General features: G+C 43.5%; 1 long non-coding RNA gene across 1 annotated transcript; it reads right to left on the reverse strand.

Moving 5' to 3' along the window:
* Window positions 1–636: 636 nt before the first annotated feature.
* LOC107054432 lies at window positions 637–15,284 on the reverse strand. Its single transcript, XR_001468682.4, has 5 exons — window positions 15,170–15,284; window positions 11,527–11,725; window positions 3,879–9,449; window positions 3,205–3,222; window positions 637–3,063 (listed from the first exon to the last, which is right to left on the reverse strand). It is a non-coding gene; the product is annotated as an uncharacterized LOC107054432 (long non-coding RNA).
* Window positions 15,285–27,374: the final 12,090 nt, after the last annotated feature.

Raw genomic sequence — 27,374 nt, forward strand, 5'->3', positions numbered from 1 at the left:
AAGGGCAGAAAATAGATCAGAAGAAAGCAATAGCTGTGTGGGGTCATTAACCATGTAAGTGTGTCCTTTGCATGGCCCACACTTCTGATGTTCTTCAGCTACCACAGACTTGTGTCCTCAGGGACACCACTGATACCAGGGTAAGGCAGGGCCTTACCTATCTCTGAGATCTAAACTTTTGGACTTGGTGTTGTAATCCCCGATAAGCACACTGTATCTTGCCTTTCTTTTTCAGGTTGAGGTGGTTTTAGAGTAGGGCTGTTTACATCTGGCACTACCAAACACCCACTTGAGGGCCAGAGTGGATGGAAGTTGGGGACAGGCAGCCAGAAGTGAATGTGAATTGCAATCATCACAGTGATGTCATTGTACTGATTGTAAAGATTACAAAGATAAGCAGATTTGTTACGTTTCTCAGAAGGTATTTCAGTCACTAAGGAGTCTGGCTTGACACATTCGATTTCCTGGAGGTAGAGTCTCATCTGACAGTAGATCCACCCTGGTCAAACATCTGTCTTCTCATATAGCTGTAGTTGTTTTAGAGTTTTAGAAACGTCCTCTCCTAAGCCATCATGAAAGCATCGTTCCTTTCATGTCCGGAATCCAGACCTGTCCTGTTCAAGCAGAATCCCATTCTGCAGAGCCACAAAGGAAGTTTTATTATGAGTTTACATAACTTGAAATACTGAAGAAATACTAAAGGGGCCTAAAATTGGCAGTGGGGAAAACTTTGCAATGTTACAAACCAGCCCTTCAGCACACAATGATTTATCCCCATCATATGACCTTACAGGGCCAGCAAGCAATGCACAGCTCTATCAGTTTTCGTGATCTTTCTGGACAACACGACGAGTTAACTAAGAAATAAAATATCACATCTTCAACCTGGCAGAGGTATTTCAGACCAGCTTTGACGCTAACTTAAGATTCTCTGTAAACTCTGATTTTCAAGTGGAATCGTATGGTCAGAAAACAGGTGCCACTGCTCTGTGAGGAAATGAAGTTTAACTGAAGTTTAACTGGCTTAAAGTATTCAAGCTGTCCTTTTCAGACCTGGAAATCAAAATCCAGCCATCAGCCAGCAATTGAAGTACAAGCTTTCAAGGGCGAGGGGAATTTCTTTGTCTTCCTAAAGCAATTGCTGTGTGCACTGAAGCATGAGGTGGTCTTATTGGGCTATTCAGTTTTTATTAAGATCCAGTAATTATACCCAAATCCACTGTTTTCCTCTTAAGGAGTTGACTGAGCAATCTCACCAAAGCTTGCTTCTACCTACCAAGCTCACAGGGTAATTTTAATCAAGTTCTCCATGCCAAATTATTTTGCAGATTGTTTCTGCATGAAAGGTGTCATCAAGTCCATCTGTGCCACGCCACCTGGGAGTTACCCACGGCTTTAATTTGGGAAGAAAGTGGGGAGTATAGGATTTCTTGAGGAAGCAAGGATTGTACTGTTTTGCATTCATGTGTTCTGGAACAAATAGAGCTGGGATGTGTTCTGGAAGCACCAGTGCTAGAGTAAATAAATGCCATCCGGTAAACCTTGGTGAGGGAGATGGAAGCAGAAGGCCTAAGAAAGGTACATTCTTCTCTTCTTAGTGCAGGGAATTTGCAAGGGGCTCAGGATTCAGAGATACCCTTCTGGGTCACCAGTTCAAATGCATACTTCATCACTGTTTTCCCCAAAATAATTCCCCTCTTTATGCACTGTGCCACTGCACAGTCCCATATCAGTGATTGGGGCCTGTGAGAGCCCACTCTCCGGTGGCCCCACACTAACTGCTTCACAGCTGACAGAGAGCACCTTCTCCTCCTCCGAAGTTCAAACTGAATAATCGTGAAGGAACACAAGGGTCTGCCCACACGAGGAGTTACTGTGGAACAGGACCATGCCATAAGCACTCAGTCCCTTGCTGTGCATGAGCTCACAAACCCAAGACAAGCCTCGAGGCGCAGTCCCCTCGGATCAGCTCGATGTGCGTGCGCTGGCAAAGCATCATGGATGCTTAGGCAACTCTTATCAGATCTCTGTTTATAAATACAAGCTTTTGAATTTGGCTTGAGTGCTTAAGCTCGCTAGCAGGCAGGCTCCCCACCACCACCAAACAAAAGCACAATAACAACGACCACGAACAATCGTTGTTTCACCTCTCCCACATTAGCTATTAATAATGTTAATTTACTTCCTTTGAGAGATACCATATGTTCCCCTTCCTGATCCCTCTACAGGCATAAGAAAAAACTAAGGAAATTAGAGAGACTCCATAACACTGATGGCAACATCCAATGTCTTATCAGGCTTCCTGTTGTTGGGAGTATTGTTTTCCTTTAAAGATTAATATTTACAATGGTTACTTAGTTATCTTAGTTCATTCGGTGGCCATTAAAGATTCCAGCCCTGAATGCAATGAATGAACCTCCTTTTATTTGTCCTTGATGACTTATTTGTCTTGTGCCTTGTCTGGCTGAAAATCAAGGAAAATAATAATTGGGTTGGGCTTTTACTGCCATTTCATATGAGGGCTCAAAGTGCATATCTCTGTTTGTTTTAGAGTGGGAGCCCTTACCCAATGTTTCTGCTGATGTATGCATATTTAAGAGTATATCTTTTGTGATTAGAAGCAAAGTTAAAATAGGTATTTTCCACTATTTTTCTTAAGTTGTACATCTGGTTTTTGTGCTCTTTGGGAAGAAAATGAAGGTGGTGTGCATGTTGTCCATGAGTGCGGCAGTAGCCCGGTGGGTTCAGTGGAGCAGTCTTGAGTGGAACAGAGGCAGCACTGTGTGTCTGGCTGCTGTGCATGGACGGAAGAATCATAGAATTATTGAAGGGCGTAGGTTGGAGGGGACGTTAAAGATTACGGAGCTCCAGCCCCGTGCCATGAGCTGGCTGCCCCCACCAGCTCAGACTGCCCAGGACTCCATCCAAAATGGCCTTGGGCACCTCCAGGGATGGGGTAAAAGAAGTAACGGTCCCATCCAGTCTGGCTCTAGTTTCCTCCTCTGCATCAGCATGAGAGGTCATTCTCTGCAAGAGGAAAAGGCACAAACATTTTTCTTTTTTCTTTTTTAATAAAAGCCCACGCACAGATCAGTGAGTGGTCCCTCAGTGTGACACAGATCATGGTCTCAGTCTGGCCACCTGCTTCCGGAGCTGCAGAAGTATTTCTAGGCCTCTTTTACGCATCAGGGATTTTGAGGTTACCTTGAGCTGTCCTGGTCCCTGTTAATGAGAAGCACAAAAATATCTTTGTATTCACAGGGGTCTTGGACCCAGCCCTGAAGAACAACAGCAATGGCAACCATGGCCCACATTACAAATCATTGCATTGGAGATGTAAGCCACGTGCAGCACTGCAGCAGGGATGCACTGTGGGCACATGAGCCGCTTTCAACCTGCCCTGTCTTCCTCTTCAGCGTGGATTAAGGATGCACCTCACCTCCCCTGGAAGCTGAAGCTCCCATCAGCTCATTACCACCTCCCCTTAGAATAACTCCATTTCCATCTGTGTGCCCAGAGTCTCCCACAGATGCACTTCTGCTGCTAACCCCCACACTGTCTCCCCCCATGCAGCCTTTCTTCCCCAGCCTATCACTGTTTTCTCAGCTCAGATCCTCTGACCACAAAGCCCAGCTCTGGCTGCAGCCCACAGGAGCACAGGGCTCTGCGTGCAGCAACATGATGCTCATTTTGCAGAGCGTCTGCATGCTCTGCGTGTGAACCATCACTCCCTCACCGGCAAGCCCATTCTCAAACACATCTGGCTCCCAGAGAAGGGGTAATTTATAACTGTGACATTTCCAAGGTTTCTCTCTTTTTCTCTCCTCCTCCCAAATGGTTAAAAAAGAAAAAAAAGAAGAGAAGCAAATGGGCCTGACCATCTGAGCTTTAACAGGGGGAGCACATGCTTCTGCTTTCTTTGCAGACTGCTGTCTCATCCTGAAACTGCACATTTGATGTGCTTTTATAATGAATTCATTTGCGCCCTGACAGATGTTTTCAATATGATAAGGAAGGTGGCCCAGGGGCCAGCGGCGCTGTGGAGCCACTCACGTTCCTCACCTGCATTGCAAATGAGCTATCGCTTTCTTATCAGTTAAAAAACACGAGCAACTGCACATATAAATAATATGCCACCGACTGCCAGCTGTTTGTGCCAATGACATTCTTCATAAGGGAATAGATTCCCCCCCCCATCATCTGTTCTCTTCCCTCTTGCAGAAAATCAGCAGTTCTTTTGCAAGTGCAGCAGAAGAGAATTTTCCCTTTAAGCTTCAGACAGAGCAGTGAAAATGTCACTTTAAAGTAATTATCTATTAGCAAAACAATAACTTCCATATTTGACACAGCTAATAGTTGATATTTTGTTTTGAGGGGGGGGTAATTCATCGTCCTATTTCTGCATATCTCCCTAGGCAAGCATCGGAGCTGCTTTCTGTTCCTTAGGGCTTCCTTTTTAAAGAGTTTGGTGTCTGTCAGTGATTTCAGGGTTTCCATTCTGAATGCTGTGGAAGAATGTTACTCTGCTTAAAAACAGCCCCTTCGCTCCCCTATTTTCCTCTTTTTCCCTGTTTTCCTTTTTCCTTTGTTTTAAATGTGAGGGATAGCACTAAGTCACCTTTGTCTTAAGGTTTCTACAAGATTGGGTTTTTAGCTTCCTTCTATTCAAAGTGAAGTTAAAAACACTCTTAGAATCTCAGACACAGAGCCTTTATTGCCACATATTGCAATCAACAGAACTCAGAAATACTGCAAGGTAAAATTGTTCTGGTAATTGGTTTGCTCATGTAGAACTGAAAGACACTTTTCAGCATTTTAGCAGCTACAGGCAGAGATGTATTTCTGTTATAAATGACCTTCTGGGAGAGCCTGACTGCAGGGACATGATTCATTGGCAGCCTGCTGGTGACAGGCATGTTCCCATTGTTCTAAAACTCTGGTTTCACATTTCTCCTGTTAGATAAGCTGCAACCATTAACTACACAGTGAGCTACAAACAAAGTGTGATGTAAGAATTCGGCTTATTATCTGATTGGCAGCGTGGGGCCGCTCTTCCAGGTTAAGGATTTGAGCAGATTTTTTGACAAAACTCAGCCTTTTCTTACAGTTCAGAAAGCATTGTCCTCCCAAAAGATGAAATATGCTTTTGGAAGCTGCAGTGTGTATATATAGTGTGAGCTATAAATAGTGTGGGGCTCGTTCTGCACAGTACCATGTGCACCAGTATTAAGGACTGATTCTGAACTTCGGTTCCACTGAGATACACCACTTAAATGGTGTGGCTTTTGGATTTAACTCAGTGAGTTGAGATTCACATCAAGATCAGAATCTGGTCAGGGGGTTTGAATGTGTTTTGAGGAACAAAGGAGTTCGGTGGCGTTAGCTTAATCCTAGTTTTAGTTGGTGATTACATCTCAATTTCAGGAGCTATTATTTGGGCCTAATACAAAGGCAAATGGATTCATTCCTAAATGAGGAACAGCTGACTATCATGCGAACTGAAAAATAGTTCAGTCTCCTCCCACAGTTCAGCTACTGTAAATGGATGTATGTAAGGATTTGGAAATAGTTGCCATTCAGATCCTTCTGAGGGTAAGATGACTTTCAGCAGTGGAATGATTTATTATGATATTGATATCCACACAGACTATTCATCTGACCACAATGGCTGATGGGTCTCTGTTTCCTTAGCCATAAGCTGGTTACAGGTGCTGGAAATAGGTCCACTGGTGAGAGCATTATCTTCCCTGCTGCAAAGGCATGAGGGTGAAGGGGGGAGAATAAAAGTGCGTGTTTATAATGGGTTATCGAATGTGTGTTATCTCTTCTACTGTAAAATCTTAGTGGGACAAAGCTTGGTAGTGCTACTAAGGGCATGTGAGGCAGGGCCAATGCCAGAGTATTAACCTTACTTAGCAAATTGGTGATAAACATAATAGGTCTCTTGTTTCTGCAAGGAATTTTACAGCAGCTCCTGGTCATGCATTCGAACTGACTGCCCTCCCTTGCAGCCTCGCATTTTAACAGTGAGGAGAAAGGCTGTTTGCACAACTAATTTGTGCCCTTTACTTTCAGTGCAGTTTTGAATCCTAATTCTGGGTGCCTGTGTTGACTGCAAGAGTTATAGTCAAGACAAGGGGCTGCAGGATTTGGCAGAGTAGCTCATTCACATCAGCAGCTTCATCGTGGCTTTTGCAGTATTTGCTTGAGGTCTGTGATGGTCTTGGATGTGCCTGAAATGAGGGCAGTATTGGTGGCAGGTGAACATTTGGTCGGACTGATGACCTTAGAGGTCTTTTCCAACCTTAATGATTCTATGCTTCGTGATGATCTGTTCGGTAAGACTCATGTTCCTTTTAAAGGGAACACATCAGCCCTCCCAGTCACCTTTACCAGCCTGAGCAGGCAGTTTATTTAACAAACCTCTTAGTCACTCCTGGAGCACGACTTGATCCCTACTTGTGGTTAATCTGATGTCCTGACAGCTCTCTCAGTCTGTAGAAAGGGGGCAGGAGAGGCACAAACAACTTGCTCTGTAGGCTCCTTTGGGGAGCACTGCCAATGGGTCACGCTGAAACGCTCTGTGGTTGGGCCCATCGTTGGCTGTGGGGGTCAGAGCACATCTCAGAGCTGCTGCAAGGTACTCTGATTCATGCCAGACAGAACGAAGGGACCCGAAAGGGTCCAAAAGTTGCTTTGTGCTCTTTCTCTCTAAAACTGTCCTGTCCTCTTTCTTTTCCCCCTTGTATTTCTCAAAGCAATAGTTCAGTGGTAATCCCAGCACTCCCTTCCACTTCTGCACCCTAACCTTGTGAATGTCTTTACTTGTTTTAATTCACGGACTTATGTACTCTGGCCATTCTTGTCGTTAGCAGTAGCCTTCAAGTTCAAACTCACAGGTGAGCACCTTTCATCCTTAGCAGCAGCTCTGGTGCTGGCTGTGGAAACATCTCCCCCTATCTTCAGTCTGTGCCAGACAGAGAAGGGAGCCTCAGTGACAGTCACAGCTCTATTTATCTGGCCAAGTCCGAGCACTTTCCCAGAGAATTTGTGAAATACTGAATGATCAATGGCATGAGCATGTGACTACAAGTCACTGCGTCCACTAAAGAAGAAAGTCTGAAAGACTATCTGGTGATAACACACCGTTTAGAGAAGTGCCTTTCTTGTGAGTGAGTATTGAGTCATTAGGCAGTATCACAGCTTTCCTCAAGGTTCCTCTTTTGTAACCAGTATGGGTAACACTTCACTGCAAGTAAACATGTTCAGATGCAGCTTCAGATACCCATGGCCTATGGTCTCTTTTTCCTGGCTGCTTGACCCCAGCATCCCTGGGCTGCCCTGCTGAATCATCCTCCTGTGCACTTCTAGTTTCAGGTTCCCTGGTTTGGCAATCGTGCCTTTCAGCACATGAAATGAAAGTTTTCTCAGTTCAGCATGGGAGTTTGCACGGTTGTCACTTCCTAGATGTGGATAAAACATTTCAATCTTTGGGACTGACGACGTGGTGTCTTGGATTTGATCAGTTACTGTCATAAAATACAGTTAAGCTTATTTTGAGAATCGGTGGGGTAAGACTCACTCTCATGTAGCTGTCAGGTGGCACTTGTTTTCTATGTGCCTCTGTTTCCAGCTGGGCTGGCTTAGGCAGTAACATGCCACTGAACATCAAGAAAAAACAAACTGTCATGAAAGATTCCTTTTCCATCCTTCTTATCATTTCAAGGAGTTCATCCCTGCCTTTCAGTGACTACAGAGATTTATCAGAGTTCACTAACAGGATCCTATTTTGTCTAGATCCTTCTTTATTTAGTGGCTACAAGATCATATAGAGGAGGCTCCTTGAACTTTTTCAGCCATTTTTATTTGGAATTACAGCTTTTCAGTGAATTCCCTTTGATACTTTGCCAGATTCTCTCACCAGCTGTTTTTCCCCCAACCATTATATGGTTAATGGGCACAGATTCAGAACTGAAATGAGTAAAATGAGCACAGATGGTTATCTTTCTTGTATTCAGTTGAACAGAATGTGTCCCTTAGCGTCACTGCATGCACAGTGCTTGGCAGTGGGAACTTCACCAAGAAATGCCAGCTCAGCTCTCGTTCCTCTGGGAGGGCAGGCAGAGGAGCCTGTGGGGCTTGCTTTAGACTTTCTCCCTTGCTTTGCTGTTGCTATGTGATTGCATGCAAGGTTTATTCGGCTTTTCTGCTAACAGAAAATCCTGAATGTATTTGACATGGAATCTTCCACCTTCTAACTATTCCATGTGCTGTTTGGTTTCTTTGGGTCCGCAGGAGGAGCCCAAGTGTTAGCCAAGTTGTCTTGACATCTTCATGAGAAGGACCTCTGTTGTAAGCTAGGGGAGACTTATTCTTAACAGTACACTTCTTCCTTTCCACAGAACAGTGTTCACAAAGGTAGGCGTTTTCTGACTATGAGGTAGGAATAATATCTGCAGATTCAGGATCTGTCTGATGCTCCATCCTCTCTGGGAAAAAAAATTGTTGAACCAAATCTGAATTTATTTAATTAAAGTAATAGTTAACCACAGCCAGACAAAACTCTGCAGAAACTTGACATCACCTGTCTGTTTGAAACCCCCGGCTGAAACCAAATGAATCTGGCAGAGACTTCCCAGACTATACAGCAGCTCTGTAGCAGAAATCACGCCAGCTTCTTTAGTCTGACCCCTTTGACATCTCCACTGGTTTTCCATTTTTTAACAGCACAGAAGAAGGCAAACCTGACCTTGGTGAACTCTTGTAAGCAGTGTGTCAACAGGACAGGAAAAAAGAGAAAACCAGCCCCAATTCAGCAGGAATCAGCAACCCTTCTGAAAGTGCCGTATGCTAGCAGAGGGGTGATGATCTCATGCAAATCACTGCAGGCTCCAACAGAACTTCTCCGTGCTGCTGTTGTGCTCTGGCTCTCAACAAGTTTCATTCTAACAAAGAATGACTTGGTTTTCCTCATTTGCTGACTTTCACTATTAGGCTTTGCCCTCATATTTGAGGGAAAAAGAAGCCCTGATGTTGGCTTCAGTGGCTGCCTTTCATGCTGAAACATTTTCAGTCTAATATATTTTACTGGCAGCAACTGAAGTCAGATGCTTAAACCTCATATGGAGACTGAATATTTGCAGAGAGGGGTTGTACCCAACTGCCTCATGTACTTACATATGTCTTAATGGCAGTAAGCCACAGACCCCAAATGTTTTTCTCTCTTTGTCTTCTGGTCTTCAGTAATTTAATCCCTCTACTGCATGGATGGTGGTAGGTCCTTTCAGAAACTCATATTAACCGGTCCCCCTTGAGCTTGAGACTTCTCTTCTGTGTCTTCCCAAAGCAGGTATGGAGGCTGGCTGCTCCCAGGTGCTGCCGGCACTGCTTAGCTTCCACTTCACATTCCCCAGATTCCATCCTGGTGTGTCTAGGCAGATATCTCTTGGCTGCTTAAATTGAAAAACAATAACATTCAAATGCACTGGGGTCAAACAGAAAGTCAAGCAACTGCTTTAGGCTTAGACTAAGATTTACCAAGAGGGAAAGATTCTGTGAATATTAAAGCTAAAAAGGACTGGCCTTGAATGCAGCAGTGTGGGAGCAGAAGCAGCCCTACAGAGAGACAAATAGTCTGAGCACGGCTATGATGTGAAAACATTTGAAACAACGAGGTGAAGCAACTTCCAATAGTTTTAACTCCAAGGAATTGGAGAGCAGGACTAGCTGTAGCACATCCAAGCTGCAAACATTCAGAACGTTTTGTATTTGTGGTAGTGCTCTTAAGATCCTTGCCTACTTTGCTATTGTTTTTTCTTACCCTTTTACCAGTGAGTGTAGATGACAAGCAGAGCTGGAAATCATAATATTAAATTCTTCACCAACCACAAATGCTCTCTGACTATAAAGAGAAAGGCAAAGTGATGTGAAGAAAAGAGGCCATTAGAGTTCATCTAATGACACGCGTGCGTGAGGCAGTCAGGATGCCCGGTGTAGTAAATGAAACCATGTTACTGTATAAGGAAAGATTTGGGTATAGTGACTGTTATATCTGTATGATCACGACATGCAAGTACAGAAAACAATGATCTTTCCAGAGTTTGCAGAGAAGCAAATCCTTGCTTTATCTAGGCACAGCTGAACTTTGCAGACAAGCGCGTTAATGCCACACCAGGTCAGCAGGGCTATAATTGTCTCTAACCAGAACAGTCAAAAGTTGCAGAGTTCACTCTCTGCTGAGTGAGTGACACCCAGAAATTCTTTCTAGACTTAAAAACAAGCAAAGAGACAAGTTTGAACCTGAACTTCAGTGTAATCATGCCACTCAGCAGCATAAACAAACATGGCACCGATTGGAAAATTATTCTTGAGGAGTCAGTTTTGACTGATCCAGATAAGAAGTTCCCAGAGTTAGGGTCGTGTCCCTGAGGAGTGCTGAAGGAAGAGAGGTCACAAGCCCGGAAAGGAGGTTTCAGGCTGAAAATCTTGGAAACTGCTGATCTAGACAAATGAATGGTCATGCCAAGAGGGTACCCCTAGAATATCTCTTTTCCATTCTCCTGCCTTGCAAGCAATAACTGGAGGGAGTTTTAAAGCTGGCCAGGCTAGCCTGTTTGTAACATGCTGATGTATTTCTAAAAGCAGATCTCTGGAAATGAGCCTGAGATCAGGGAGATGAGAGCAAGGCAGGCTCCTGGGGGAAGGATGTGGGACAAAGAGAAGGGGAGGAGAGACAGGTCTGTGGGATACAGGATCTGCAAAGGAAAAAATAAGATTGAGTGGAAGAGATAGAGGCTTGTTAGGGTTGTAAGACAGCTTTGTAGTCTGACTTGGAAGGTTACATTAGTCTCACAAGTTTGAAAGATAAAGCCCTTGATGCTGAGCTGCATACCATCATGTGGAAGCTAGCCTAATTTTTGGTGGAATTAATGTGTGGCCAGAGTAAGGTATGTACAGCTGATGCATGCACAGAAATAAGGCAGAACATCTTTGAGTCTCCACATGGCTGTCTTTACTCTCCTTGTGCTTTGAAAGCTACCACTCACCAGGCTCTGAATTTACTTACATGAGGAGAAAACCACTGTTACTGGGTACTTCTGCAGATTAGTTTATAAAGAAAAAATTGGAAAATACAAGCAAACCAAAAAATTAGCATGGCTTACACTCTTAATTTTGTCTCATCATTATGGAAAAAAAAGTTAAAAAGTTTTAGCAATATTTGGTAAAAGTCTCTAAATGTTCAGTATTGGTGGTTCTTTTTGCCAGCAAAGCAGTAAGTCGTTGTTTGTGGCAAAGATTTTCAGCCCAGCCAAGGGCTGAAAGTGCAAATTTCTCGGAAAGACACACAGAATCCTTCAGTATCTAAAGGAGGACTATAAGAAAGAAGGAGATAGACTCTTTAAGAGGGTCTGTTGTGATAGGACAAGGGGAAATGGTTTCAGACTGAAAGAGGGGAAACTAAGGAAAATGTTTTCTACAGTAAAGGTGGTGAGGCACTCAAGATCAGGCTGGATGGGCTCTGAGCACCTGATGGAGCTGTAGGTGTCCTTGTTCATTGCAGTGGAGTTGGACCAGATGGCTTTAATGGTCCCTTCCAACTCAAATGATTCTGTGAATCACACAGTGAGCATCAGGCTGCTGTCACACGTCCTATGCTGAGGTCTCAGCAGGCCAAGTCTCCTTGCAGCTGAGGTTTGTGGGAACCTGCTGAACTCTCCCCTGGGCACTGCAGAAAATAAACAGAACACCTGCAAGTCATGTGGGCTTTTATAATACCAAATTAGTATAAGGATAAGAGGAGTGTTGGTACTGTGAAATGGGTATTTCGAACAGTATCTACAGCACCCTATTTGCTACCCAAGGGCATGGAGGATGAAAGCAGTAGATTTGGGGCAATTAGGAGGGAGTATAGCAATCAGGCAAGTTCAAGTCAGGGACGGGAACTAGGCCTGGAGGTTAGTAAGGCAGCACAGGTCATCATGATAAAGCAAACATTGGGTCTGTGTGGTGCAATACCTAGCTGAGGCTACGTGCTAGAAACAATGCAGAGGTAAAGTCAATAACGTTGTGTGGTGTTTATTTAGTAGTGTTATGTTGAGAGGTATTAATGGACTGGGAGGTCTTTGCAGGGGTTGCCGGGGTGCTGTCTTTCAGGCTCTAAGATGGAGCTGGCCAGGCCTGCTCCTGCGCGGAGCCAGGCGGTGCTGCAGGGACTAGGCCGCAGGGCAAGGCGGGGACAAGTTGCCCCACTGCCCAGTTACTACTGCAGGAACGAGAGTGCTGACCCACAGCCATAGTTGCTACAGGGACAGGAAGCCCTGAGGAGGTGTTGTGCTGAAGACCCTGAGAGCAAGGGAAGGCAGGCTGTCCTGAGCCTTAACGCTAACCTGGGGTAGATTCTTGAGCAAGGCAACTCTCTTCTGCTGCTTGTTTTTAGCCAGAAAAAAAAAAAAAAAAGTGAGCCTTCTTGTGATTAAACAGACATATGCCAAGACTGAACCTGTTTTGAATCCTGTACCACTTTGAATAGCAACGAATTGGTCACACGAGTGATGCCTAAACTTCAGGCCTCCATGTCAAGAGCCACGGGCACTTTGTTCTCGAAAGAACCTGATTTTGCAGGATGCTCCAGACTGAATTTGTCGGTAAGATTTGTTTAAGACTTCTGTGTGCTTATCTCTCAGGTGCGGGAATAGTTTTAGTGAAGCCATAGCAATCATTCACATATAAAGTTACAGGCACGCTTCAGACAAGACCAGATTGGTGCAGAACCTGCCCTTATCTCCTGTCCTGGTGATCCAGTCTGGACCAGTCCCTACAAGTTTCTCTTCAGAGTTTAAACTAAGCCTTTGGTTTGAGAATTGTGAGGTTTTATTTTCATAATTACCTTTAGTTTCAGAGCTACCCTTGAGGCTATTTGGAATCCATTGAGATACGCTGAATTCTAAATCAGGGGTTTATGTATTTCATGTCAAAGGCACAAATATGAGGTTTATGATACCTTTTGTTTGATGCTGTGCTCAGAATCTATCATTCCAGCTAGGGTGATTTTTTTCTTCACATCAATGCATATGACTTTGGTTTCCAAATATTTCCTCAAATACTTTTTCCAGTTTTCAGAATAACTGATGGGGAAAAAAAGTACTGATATCATCACGATGCTCGAAATTGTAATAGTTTTAACATGTGAGTAATGACCACACAAAGTAAAGAAAGGGTCCAGGTTCTTGTTACAGGACATTCATGTTCAGCTTATGCCTTTACTCCAGTGGTTGCTGGCTTTAGTACATTAGTAATCCAGTCCTATAGCTGGCCCAGTTCATCTCTGTATGTACATTTAAGCTCCAGTGTATTTCTGATAGTGAGATTGTTTTCATGATGCTATCCATAACCATCTCAAGATACACAGCATCCTTTTTGCAAGGGAAGTTTTCTAGAGAATGGATAGGAGTTTTTGGTTCTTATATGCAGTCTAAATATTCTTCATTCTTCCTATTACGGCTGATTATAGAGCTCATTTCTGTGATACCACCCTTAAATTGCTTGCAGGTTCACATGCCAGTTGTTGAAGCACAACATAAGCACTCATTTATACTCCAATGGAGCTTCTGTGTACTGAAGGGAACTTTTCCTGGACAAAATATATTTTTTTCCTATCCAAAATCTTTAAGTCTTCAGAAAAAGTCCTTTATGTGAAATTTAATGCTCCCACTTGAAAGCCAGGCATGATAAAACTACCAGAAAACAAGACATGGGAAAAACAAACAAACAAATGAGGATTTTCTTGCTACAGGCTATTGGGGAGCATAGCTGTAGAAACAGATGAATTCAGTTAATGAAGCAACTTTGGAGTATAAGTTTTCTATGTGTAGATAAAAGACAGTTTTTATATTTCAGTAGTAACAGAGTGTTTTCTAAGAAGCTGTGACCTTTAATATCATTATGTATGAATTTGTGTATGTGAATATGACATACAAATTTGTTAACGAAGCAAACAACTTATGGCCTTCCAAGTTGGCAAGCTGATGCAAATTTCTGAGTCATCTCAGCCCAAAACAATATTTTGAATTGTTACAGTATTTTGGGATGCAGAGGGAACATCAGATATTTTATCTGACTGATACCATCAAGTGCTTTCCATTCCGTTTCCTAATGTATATCCTAGAGACAGCCAGATGCACACATACATCTGGAAACAAATGACACTAAAATAAAGTGGGACTTATTCAAATTTATCAGAGAAGTGAAGCAAGTCAGCTAACTACAGCAATTGATCTGTAGCAGAGTAAGGCTTCAACAAGTATTCAAGCTTCAGTTAGTTTGCATCATCTTAACATCTCTCTTCTTCCTTGCTCTTCCCTTATGTTGTGTTTTCCTAGTTCATACGTACACTGCTACATACAGATTTCTGTATGGAACTGGACAGATTCCTGGCAGATCCAAGCAAGGACAGTAATGTCAGCACAGAGACCATTTGTGGAATGGTCTGGGTCGTGTCTAATGTGTTGTAGTTTCTGCTGAATTCTTATTCCCTTGTTTCTAATCCTATATAATAGTGATGACTAAGTCCTGCTGGCTGTTTCTGAGCAGTATTCTGGAACATGGCCTTAAATAATAGGAAATTGAAAAATGGCAGGAGAGTGCCTTCCGGTCTTACATTCCTTCAAAGAGTACTTTAACAATGCCCAGTATTTCTCAATGCTGCAGAATACCTATTTCTGAATTCCAGCTGCAGCTCAGGCTTTCTTCTTGGTCCTGCTGGAGTTGCTGGCATTGTTTCATCTGATATGAGGGGGAGTATGTTCAAAGAAGAAAAAACACACAAAAATGTGTATAAAGCATTTCCACCCAATCTGAACATGATTTTTCAAGATCTTTCAGGGTGTCTGTAGCATAGGCAGCTACAATATTAATAGCACTGTACTAACAATGTACCGGAGCCCTGTAGCTCTGATATAATAAATGAATTGTAAATACCACTCTCAGCACAAACAATTAACAGCATTTATATTGCATTCTCTCTATAAGGACTGATTCAGTTCCCCCATGCTCTGAGCATGCTGAAATTCTCAGAGAAACTGCAGGTGAGTGCAGTTATTATTATTGGATCTAAGTATTTTTTGTTGTTGATGATGTCATCATAAATGATAAAATGTAAGAACTTTCATACCTTTGTGCCAGCACATCCAAGCTTTACAAAGGCAGGCTGTGGCTGAGTAGTGTAGTTTTTCATGTTTAGCATAGATTAGGAGGATCATTTACATGAACATCAATTTCTGTAGGGCAAAATATTTACTGAGAAGCACCTCACTTTTGGTTTCTAGAAATCAGAAAGTGAAATTCTTACATATGTTTACAAGAATTGGAAGCTGAACTTCAGGAAGTCACATGATTTCCAGTTACACCCCATATATGGACATTTAGATCATGAAAGCAATAAAAAAAAACACTTGCTGTTACAAGTCTGAAGCTGACATGCATTATCTCTGTGTAGCCATGTTCCTATGCATGTGGCATTAGGTTCTTCCTCCTTTGTTCCAAGAAATTATGCCACTAGGTAGTTCAGAGAAGTCACAGTCCCAAACTGAATGTGCAGTGGCTGATATAGGGAGGAGTTTTGTTTGGAAGCTCAGAAGGACAGCCTCCAGTAGAAAGAAAAGCACAGCCCATTGCATACTTGACTGTCAGTAGCTGAGTAAATAACTCCCAGGCAAATAACCGTGTACTCGGGAAAAGAACTTTGAGGGCCAAGACTTAGTGGGCATGGTGCTGATGAGTTGATGGTTGGACTATATGATCTTAGTGGTCTTTTTCAACCTTACTGATTCTATGATTTAACTGTATCTGAATAAGAAAAGTAGAACCCAAGAAAGGAAAGATCTGCTGTTAGCTAAACTCACAGATGTGCATTTTCTACCAACTTTTCCTAAACACTACAAGCCCTACTTCTTCCATCTCCTGTAGAGAATGGTATGGTTCAGAAGAGGTGTCTTGAAGTTGTGTGTTTATGACAGTGCCATTGGATATATAATGCAAACACATACTTTTTGTTGTTGTCGTTAACTTTGCCTGCGTCTGTTGAGTTGTTCACCTCCAATAAAACAAGTTAGCTCCCTAGATTTAGGGTACTCCTGGTGCCTCACCTGATTCTTCGAAGGCAGCTCTGAGTCAGATCTTTCTTTCCTCTCCTTATTCCTCGAATGTGTGTGCTCTCTTTCTATCTGGACACCCACAAATGCAGCACTGAAAAAGTGTCTGTGTACCTCAGGGTAACTTAGCTGACTCCCTGGGCTATGGTGGTTAAAGGAGAATTCAGAAATTTGGAACAGAATCATTACCTCAGATATGTTCCAAAAGTGCCGTCTGTTTTCCCTCCAGAGAAGGAAACTGAGCTGAATTGCAATAGAAGCAATTGTGGGATTTTTAGAAGACAGTAGATGGAATAAGGATAAATCTACGTATTGTGAGTGGGTAAATCCATCCTATGAGTACCATATTTTTTAATTCTTGCAGTCTAGACAGCGACCAGTCAGTTTCTTTAGCCAGAGGTGCCAAGCTTCACCCCAATCAGCAAGTAGTTTCTGCTATTGTAGAGCCCAAAAAAGCATCCTTAGTACCATAGAAACCCCTCTGTTGCTTATCAGCATAGATTTAAATAGGATGCCTTTACAGTAGAACATCCGCTAAGAGAACTGGAGTTCAATGCTGCCTATACACTGTTTTTCTGTAAACAGTTGCTTTGGTGTATTGTTGCGTGGTGAATCTTGAACAGATAACAGAAGACATATGTCAGTGACCCCGTGACTATTCAGGGTGTTCATCTTTTACAGTGTGGGAAGTGCATTTCCTTAGAGCACCGGGAAAATGCTGGCAGGTGTGAGATAATCAAACACTGACCATGCTTGTGATATTATTTTGCTGTTTTCTTCATTAAAGCATCCATTGTCAACTGGCCATAATCAAAAGTGCTGCCATGCTGATGTTCTTCCACATATATTCTAATTATTAACTGGATTTGGAGGTGGTCTTAACATAAGTTATGTTATAATAGAAGGGTAACACTGACCAGGAAGTGGAGATGCTACAAAACTCTTTGCAGTGCATAGGAGTGCAGCTCACAGTCATCTTCTGAAGATCACTACACTGGCAGTGGAAAAGGCTTAATTTCCTGTCAGTAGAGACACTCCTCTGCTGTGACCTAATCACACATTTTATATTGGCTCCTTTATTCATTCTAGAAAGAAAAATAAAATAACCTCTGCTGATCAATACATCTTGAGTCTGTAACGCTGAGTCTTTCATGATGGTTTCTAAGACGTGTTGCTGGAGGACTTTCATGGTTCTTGCAACAACTGTGTGTCAGCTTTAGGATTTGCATCTGCAGGCTGAAATCCCTTACCCCAAAGAAGTGGCAAACCCTTCCAGAGGCACTCAGCAGTAGCTGCAGGATTAGTCCCTTTCTGCCTGATTCAGCACTGTTGATGCCAGTGTAAGTTTTACCCAGGATTTCACAAGGCTCCTAATCAGGCCTGAGGACTGTGGTCCTTCCTTTGCTCCATCTCTTTGTGCAGTTAATGCGCTTACACTTACGTAAGGTGTGTAAGAGGGGCTTCGTGCCATGCATGATGGGAGCTTTGCCCCAAAGCACTGACAGCGTGAGTTTAGATTTGGCACAAGGAAGGAAAGTTATAAACAAAATGTGTCATAGCAGTGAGATCAAGGGTTACTCTGGTTTGGTAGGTGAATATCCTGATGGCCACGCTGATTAAATAGAGTGAGTCACAGCTGTAGGCTGGGAGGAAGAAGTGGGGTGGCAGAAGGACGTGGCTGTGCAGAGACCTGGTAAGCAGAGATTAGGAGTGCAGTTCGTGCCCAGAGAATAGCTTGTCCACTGGTGTCATTGTTTGAGGCATTTAAAACAGACTGGATTAATCACTAACAAAGATGCCCAAGGGAACAATGTTGTATTGGTTATCTTCCTGAGAGTTTGACTGTTTTGGTTCTCTTTACTCTGAACAAAAGAGCTTATTTGTGATGTTTCATCTTTAGTCTGAATGTCTCTAATTTGGACATCCATTTAATTTGGAAGGCTTCCACCAGACACCAATGAGACTGTCTGATTAAAGTCATGACTTATAACCAAACGTCCTTCTCACTCCATGTTGCTGACCACAGTTTGGTTATGAATTGTGAAAGAATGTTAATATCCAGTGTATTTTTCTCTGTGTGTGCTCTGTTTATTTTTAACATTTTTATTGGGCAATGAAAAATGTCATTGATGCTAGTTGCATGTCTTTAGGTACAAATTTGCCTTTCAGCTATTGCATGGGAGTGATTATTTGCTTTTAGAAACTGACATCTGTGGATTTTTAGTCCATCTTTCTTAAGTCTCTGGAAACAAAATGTGGCTTTGCATAAAAGTCTGCAGTATAAAGGTAAAAGCGGGGCTAATATGGGGACTACAACACCTTTTCATGTCTCTGACTTCCAGAGAGCAACAGCAACAAGCTGAACAGAGGCTGAAAGAAGCAGCATTATTGCTTCTCTTTCTCCTGAATTCCTTTCATCAGCCTGGTGACTGCATGTGTCCTGATGACACATTTCTGGGTCACATGTCCCCAAAAGATGGGCTATATGGAGACACACAGCATGGAAAGTATTCCAACCAGAGACTAGTTATGTTGATAGGTTCCACGTGTGACGTACATTTCTATATTCCTCACATGGACTTTATTAATAGCACAAGGCTGAGACAGAGAGAGCCAGTTATTATTCTTTATGTAAATAAAACAACAGAAATAAATACTCTCTTGTTCCTTATCGTATTAAACCTGCAAATAGCTTATTACCCTATAAGGCAGCTTAGGCTGGCACATGAGAACACTGGAAAACACAGAGCAGGCGCCAGGGTCTGCCCAGCCAAGCTGTGCAGGAGAGGAGGGAAGGCACAGTCCGGCACTGCAGGAAGAATAGGAGGCCCAGGTAATTACTGTAAAAACCACTCTCAAGTATAACCAAGCTGAATGCTTGTTTTGTTTTTGGTCCAGTGGAAATGTTGCAATGGAAGAGCTGGATAATTTTCTTCCTTGACAACATCAGAGATCTTGCTGCTTTTCCCAGTCAACTGTCTCCCATTCATTGGGATCTGGACTCCCCTCTCTGCAGGGCGCTGCTCTGGTTAGGTCAGAGACAGAACATTCTGTAAGTGTAAGCTGTTCTTATTCAGATGCTTCTCAGGCTCATCAGTCACTTCCACTAAAGTAATAGTTGTTTCAGCTAGCAGGAGCAGCAAACTGTTGCCCTGGTGTGTAAGTTAAATACATGAATGTACAAAGCAGTGTTAGAGGTTGTGTATCCTGTCCTTTCTGTTAGTGTTTTCTTCCTGACACTGAAAAAAACCACCAATCTAGGTGGGAGGGACTTTTATTAGTTGTGACTCTTCCATCCTGATCACTACCAGTTCCTTTTATGTTCATCAACACGGAGAAGTATGTAAGGCTGTTGCAGTTTGACAGAGGATGAAGGTATTGCTCACGTGATGAATATGAACTAAACCTGGAATTCCAAAACATGCAGGGCCTTGGGCCTTGCTCTGAGCTCATCATTGCTAACTACTAAAAGGGGTTGCATTTTTACAGGTTTATTTCTGCTTTTCATATGTAGCATTCAGAAAATTCCTCTGTGTTCTTAAGTTCAAATGATGGAAATAAATTATAGAAATGGTGTTTAAGTGCTAAGCAGGATGTGGCAATAGAGTTATTTCATTTACATCTGCACTGTGAGCAAGGAATTCATCATAAATGTACGAGGCCAATGTGGTTTTCCACCATGCTTATGAGGATGATTTACCTCCTGTGCAATCAAAATAAAGACACATTAGTGGCTAGGAATATTTACTAAGTCATCCAAGCTGACATGTTTTAGCTGTAAGGGAGAAATTGATTTTGAATTCTACTGATTTCCTTTCCTTTATGGCTCAGTTAAACACACCACAAAATAATTTCATGAAAATTTTCTGCCGCTGTTACTCATAATGGCTCAGAAATATCAGGATATCCTTGAAGTGGAGCAACCTTCTCCAAAGCATTTTGCACAACTTAATTAGTGCAGATCTTTCTTTCCCTGTGCTTTCTCTAAGGGATTTCTTCATGCCAGATGCTTCTAGGTATTGAGAATCAGAGCCAGAGGTCAACCAATGAGCTGCTGATCGCTCAATCTGAATGTGGCCTAATGCAACAGCTCAAAAGAGCCCTCTTTCAAAGAAACTTCATCTTTCAAATATGTGGTGCTGCAGACAACCCCTTTTACCAAGTGAAACCTGATAGCCGTGTGTGTCGATTCAGATTCAGGACTCTGCAAAGCCTGTATGTCTGTCTGATAGTAGACAGCCAATAGTAGACAATGCATCTTTTTGCTGTTAAGAAGAGACAACCCCAACACCACCTACCCGACCCTCAGCACATCCTTTTTTTATCTAGTCTGGTTCCTGTCCACGTTTCACATGTGCTCCTGTTGAACTTCCTACAGCAGCATGAGGCACTTCTCAGATGCTGTGCATTTGGGGGTTGCAAAATTCTTCCTGGCTGTAACAAAGGGGAGAGATGTTGTGTGGATTCGTGATCAAATCAAAGCAGAGAAGAAACTGACCCATTGCATTCCTTTTAAATATACGTGGGCAAATGGAGGTTTAGGCAAGGCCATGTTTTGACCTAGCAACAGGGAAGTCACCAAGAAAACACTTAGGAAATAACCCAAGAAATTCCCCAAGTGCAGTAAAATAATAAAGTTCAAGTCTGAGCCTTCATCCTCTGAGTTGTCTGCAGGACCCCCACTCACTCGTATGGCACACACACAGCTGGATTGGTCACCGAGCGCTTTTTGGAATGAGTGATTTTAGAAATAGCCCTCTTGGTGAGTTTAGGCAGAGGAAAGGTAATTGCTCCCTGCTCCATGTTCTGCCTTGGCTGGGCTCTGCGTTGCTGTTTCGTGCGGTGCGTGATGTTACATGCAGAGCGGGTGAAGGCTGGGCGCGGTGCTGCCAGCGGTGCCGGCGCTGTGCTGCAGCTTGTTGGGAGGATTGTTGCCATTCCTACCACTTCTCTCTCCGTGGTCTTTCTGATACAAGGCAAGCATAATGGTTGTGTTATGTAATTCATTTAAGAGGGAAAACTTGCTCATAAAATTTATGGTCCCATTCTCCCTGAGACAACCCAAGAGATGAGGCCAGACAATGAGGACAAAAGCAAGTGAGTTGAGAATGCACTGGGATGTGTCACCCATCCTATGGTCACGGCACGATGCTTCAGCCAAACATCTGAGCTCTGCAAACTGACTCTGAGTTGTGCAAAAGCACAGCCCCGTGTCTGGGTGTGCCCAGGCTGCATGTGAATGGTGTGGCACTGCAGCAGGTGTGGAAGCATCCCTGGATCATGGCTCTACCTGCACCCCCAGGTGCTGCAGGGTACTGTCTCGAGAGCCAATGAAAGGGCCTTCACCACCAAAAATAAATACCAGGCAAAGCAAATACTTATCTGTTGGGGCCTGCTATTGAAAAACGGATCTCTGTTCACATAAGCAGGAAAAAGACATGGAGGCTTATTTGTATTTCTGCCCCTGAGCACAAAGGGGCTAGAAAGCAGGCGGCTCCCACCGATTGTGTGCTCCTCCTGTTTGGAGATGTAATCGGAGTCCACATACTGTGCCACGGCCTTTCCTCATCATCAGGGCTCAGGGCTGGGGAGGGTGCATGCAGGGGTAGAGGACTTCAGCATCAGGGCAGGGGAAGGCCCCAGGGCAGCATCTGTCCCCCATCTTCTGATGTGCAGCTTGGTGCTAAGAGGAGTGCCGATGGGGACAGGTGAAAAACAGCCTCACCGTGTTCACTCAATCCCAACTCACCAACCAGAGAAATATGCTGTCTGTAAACAGTGCAAATGAAACGGATGTTTCACTCTGCTGCTGATAAGTTTATCATCACAGGCAATGTGCGCTCCAGACCCCTAGGAAAATACACAGAAAATGTGTAAAGAAAGAGAAGCTGAGGGTCCTCAGCTAACCCCCAGCTTTACCACACCCCAGCTATCAGTGTTTGTGCTTTAGGGCATTGCTCCAGGCCACGTGACTGCAAGGTTGGGACTTTGTGAGTGTAACCACGAGGCCCAATCTTACCTGGATTCTGTGTGTCCTAAGTGCTATCAGGATGGACTCTGTAAAGGTGAACGCATGGCAGAAGGAGGCCACGAGAGCACATGCTCATGTGGAGCAACATGGTAAGGCTGTACTGGATGTTGGGTAGGATGTGAGGCAGGGGCCTCTCCAGCTGATATTGTCCCTGAATAGGCCATTGTCCTTTGCAAGAAGCAAATAGAAAACTCTGCCGCTTCTGCAGTGGCACTGAGCCAGCACTGCCTCACACAGGGCTCAGTCTCCAGCCTGGAGGTCTCATGGCTTCAAAGTGCCTCACCCGCATTGCCTCAAGCTCCAGCTCTGGCATCCTGTTACACACAGGGCATTCTGACCGGCTGGATTTTGTTCCATGCAAGTGAGTGGCTGGGAAGTAGGTGTGTTCCACGGAGCTTATAATAGAAAGCTCGCTTTGACCTCTGCAATAGAGATTAGCACCATTCCAGAATGACATAGTACGTGAGGTTTTTTTAAGGGTCCAAAGGTAATTCCTGTTTACAGAACTACTATCTGCAGAACTGAAAGAGCCTCACAGCATTCAAGCTAGGGCAGTGGCTGTCAGGCCAGGAGATCCCTTCCCTATTGCTGCCTTTTTGTCCTGCTGAGGGAGAACTTGAAATGCCCTATGGATGGCTGAGCTTCCTTTAGTTATTCAGCTCTGCAAATGCAGTCTTAAACGCCTTGATCCATCTGCTAATCCTGGTTAGGATTCCCATGTCCATTGGCGTATGGGCCCTGAGAACTGGACCTGTGGTTCTGCACCCCCTAAGCCTGCTTTGTCATGAAGCATAAAGTTCCTTCTTATGTCTATGAGGAGTTTGATGTAAGTCAGTCAGCCGAACCTTGGTGAGCCAGTGGAAAGTCAGAAGTAGCATTATCCTGGAGTTTCCTGCCGAGTGTATTTACATGTGCAGTCTTAGAGAGAAAACATAACAAGGTCATAAAGCCAATGGGGTAAATTCACCATTTCACTGATAGCTGGATTTACCTGATTCTGCTGTGTTGTGACTTGCCTTCTAGCTTGCAGCATGTTCCTCTGAATTTTATTTGCCCCTTCTTGACTGATACCTTATTAGAAATGTTGGTGTTTCTCCAAACTGCAGCACCTGATCTGAGCTGCATGCCTGAGTTATGCACTGATCCATCTCAAGGGCCAAACATGTAAGGTGGTTTTTAGAAAATTGGCCTTATCTAAAAAAAAAGTGAGTTTTCTTATTTAATTGTAGTCTGACACTCAATGGCCCGTGGATGCCCCTCATTGTAGGATGTATTTATCTCATTATTAGCTGTTGCCTTACAGAAAGATAGTTCAATTCATGCACATCAAGGTATGTGAACATGGAAATTCAGCACCCGGGATCTTAACAGCTTTGGGCTTTCTCTCTCTAAAAGGAAAGTGAAGGACACACTTGGCACACACACAAAGCTGTTTTACTTAGTCCAGAAAGATCATGCTGCCGGTTGGTGACACACCCTCCTACCCCCTCTACTTCTCACTTTCTGTACATCTCAGCCCTCCAATCCCGGAAATGATTTACATCTCCCTTGCAAACCATGACTATCCTTTTCTCTCATTCTCTCATAGTCCTTTCTGTGCGTCTCATCCTGTTGACCTCGACCCTCTCCCACCAAAGCACAGAAGTGGTGATGGTGCAAATCACCACCGCCTTTCTTGGTACCTAGGCTAACACCATCCAGCTGCTGTCTGGGATTTTCCAAGGGATCCTGCAGGTTTCAGGCTGATTGAGACATGTTTGGTGGTTCAGCAGAGTTTACCACAAGGGGGGGTGAAGAACAGAACCCAGCTGTGGAAATTTACTGACTCTCTGCAGATCTCATGACTTCTTGCTAAATCTGAAAATTCCCTGAACAAGAACAATTTTGTTCCTAAACCGCCCGTGCAGCCTTTCATCTTTCCGTGATTACCTGAATGTTGCATGGTCACTGGCATTTTTCCTATAGGTTACAGTCCATCATTCACTGAAAGGGCAGAAGATAAGGAATTCATTAGGGAAGCCACTCGTTTCTGGTACAAAGAACTTCCACACAGATGGTGAATTAAAACATCTATACATTCAACAAATTAGCAAACGGTGTGCCAACATATGTGAAATATATGCACACTAAGAGTATGAGTGGGAGCAAATAAGGTTGGGAAGAATCTTCCTCAGATTCTGTTTTCAAACAGCAACTTGCAAAGAAGTCTATTTCTCTTGACTGCTTTTTAAAGGTAAATAAGTGCAAATTTCTTTAAATCGCCTGAAGTGGATGATGGTTATGACTGAAAGATAAGGAGGGATTTGTCTGTCTGACAAACTTCCCCTCTGTTTTCAGAGGGCTGGTATTTTGAGAAGTGGTGAAACACTGCTCAGTGCAAAACATGGGGCACATTGTGAATTGGAGATCCGCCAGCTGATGGGCTGAGCAGAAACTGTTGAAATGCAATGTGCTTCAGGGCTCAGCTCTGTTTCCTGCACTAGAAATCCTCCCCAGTGATGACTCTATGTAAAGATCTCCGTCTCCGGCCCACAAGAGATCAGAGTAATGCTTATTACAAAGTCAATAGGAATTTTCCATTAGTTCAATCAATTGTTTTTAGTCATCTTTACACTGGACCATATCATCTGCCCCTCAGAATTAATATTATTTATTTTAAATGTTGAGGAGGAAGAGGGGAAGAAAGCAGAGAAGAATACCCGGAGTTTGTGCCGGACGGAGTAAATCTGAAATAATGTCATTTCTGAACAAGCCATGGTTAGACATAGAAACAGCAACAGTGATAAGAGATGACCAATGCAATCAGCTCAAGCACCACTGGAGGTAGCAGCCAGCAAAGCCTGCAAAGCTCACCCAGTGCATGGTGCAAGGCCCTGATACTGCCAGTAACGCCGTGCAGTCTGGTTTTGCTTTGGTGTTATCAATAAGGCTTTGTACAAACAACTCATTCATGCACAGCTGTACTGCAGGAGTCCACGCAGTCTCCATGCAGACCAGGAGATCTGCCTACTTAGGGCTGCTTTTAGGCTAGGGATGAAGCAGTGAAATAAGAAGCTGTATGTATCCTATATGGTACTCGGTATAGTGGCATCCATTTTCACAGAACCATATAGTTGTTTGAGTTGGAAGGGACCCTTAATGGTCATCTGAGCCATTGAACAGGGACCCCACAGCTCCATCAGATGCCCAGAACCCATCCAGCCTCACCTGGGCTGTCTCCAGGGATGGAACACCCACCACGTCTCTGTGCAAAGATGTATTGAAATACTGATTCACATAGTAACAAAACCATAGCAGTTTTGGGTGACAGCAGGACATTTGCAGGTGAATAATTATCTAACTCAATAACGATAATCCCTGTTAGGCACAGCCAAAATCTTTGTACAGTACAGCATTCCAACATAATGAAAATTGACATAATGAAAATCCTTTGTGTCTGTGCAGGAAAGGGTAAAGAAGGTGATCCCAAAGACCCCAAGAAAATGTAAAAGAAACACAACATCAGAAAGCAAAACCTGCAGAGGAAAGCAAATGCATTAAAGGCAGCAAGACTGCAGAGCTGTAAGTCGTATAAAACGAATGCAGTTCATCGTGCTGAACTGTTCACGCTCAGACCATATATGTTCAGTTCTTGACAAAGTAATCTCTTTGCAAAGCTACATAATGCAGCAGAGTCAGTGAGGAACGAGTTATAAACAAAGAACCTATTCAGCTGTCAAAGCAATTTTCAGCTATATTAAAACAGAATAAGATGGGACAGATTCTGCACAGCCTTCTGCTGCGTGCTGCCCCGTGGAGCCGGTGGCGTTGCATGTGTGTAGATGGTGCGGAACAAGGCAGTGCGTGCGTGCACAGGCAGGCGCCCACGCGGACACATGTACACACACGTGCACAGGATAATCGCCCACTGCCTTTCTGAGCTCATGTTGTAAATTGCAAAACACTTATTCAAATTGCATTTTCGCTCTGCACTTAGGGATGGCACCAAGTTCTGGCCATTCCGATGACGTGTTTTGTTTCCATAGAAACCCATGTACTTCGAAGTGGGAAAAGCAGAAGGAGACTGCAAAAAGCAGAAAAATAATGCAAAATAAGGGATATGTGTGGTATGAATAGATCATTTGGGTTGTGGGGCTCGTAACAAAGAGACTTGCCTCTTCAGCAGGGAGATGCCTTATTTATTTGGCACTCCAGAACATTCACAGACGTTCAGATTTGTGCCGATGAAAAGAATGCACCATCCTATTTATTCCATATATGCTAATCACCATTAGATGAACTCAATCTGTATTAGGGAAGCCAGGCTTTTAGGCTTTCTGCTGACGCATGGCTTTTGCTGTTTGCTGTCTCTGGTGTCATTAGCAGGTGTTTCCTATCTTCATCCCCAAACTGGGGAAGGAGGCGGGGCCTGGGAAACTGTAGATTTCAACTAAGGTTCAATGAACTACCTGTCAAGTCTTCTATAAAAAAAAGCTGTGTATGACCTGTACCTCCCAAGGGGTGGGCAGGGAGAGGCATGCTGGAGCTGTTCTGTGTTTCTTTCCTTCTTAAAACAGCCAACTTGCCATTGAATCATTTAATCACTAATTAAAAATCCTGGATAAAGCAAGCTGTCTACAGCTTTCTGGCAAACATCCTGCTGATTTTGGTAGGACCAAGATTTTACCCTTTCCTTGACTGCACAGCTTGTTTGTTGTCACTTCTTTTCCTTAGCTGTTCTATGTCTTACACCAGGTTATTTTTTTTCTCTTAATTACTCAGTTTCCTTTCTTTTTCTCAAACATTCTCAGCTTCAAATATCAATAATGTATAAATTTATATATAAATATAAAATACAGGGTCTTAATGTGATGGACCCCAACAAGCAGTCTGTGACCAGGCTAGCTGTGTTTTACCCACATCCACCTCTGTAGTGGTCTTGAAGGGGACAGGGGGTAGGTATGAGGGCAGTAAAAGACTTCCTCTAGTTGCTAACTGTATGGTTAGACACCTAGACCTGCGGGTTCACCATTGCTAGAGCTATGTGTTGCTTCTGGTGTCTGAGCAGCTGGAAGAGGGTTGGACCTGGAGAATCCAGCCATGTGTCCCAGGGCTAAACGCTGGGAGGAGAAGTAGAGTCTTATATATTAGAATGCTGTCAGTAATGAAATTACGGTTCTGTTTCTAAATATTCTTCAGTGTATGTTTGTCAGGTC

The sequence above is a fragment of the Gallus gallus genome, chromosome 12 (assembly GCF_016699485.2).
Source record: "Gallus gallus isolate bGalGal1 chromosome 12, bGalGal1.mat.broiler.GRCg7b, whole genome shotgun sequence".
In the NCBI taxonomy this organism is placed as follows: domain Eukaryota; kingdom Metazoa; phylum Chordata; class Aves; order Galliformes; family Phasianidae; genus Gallus; species Gallus gallus.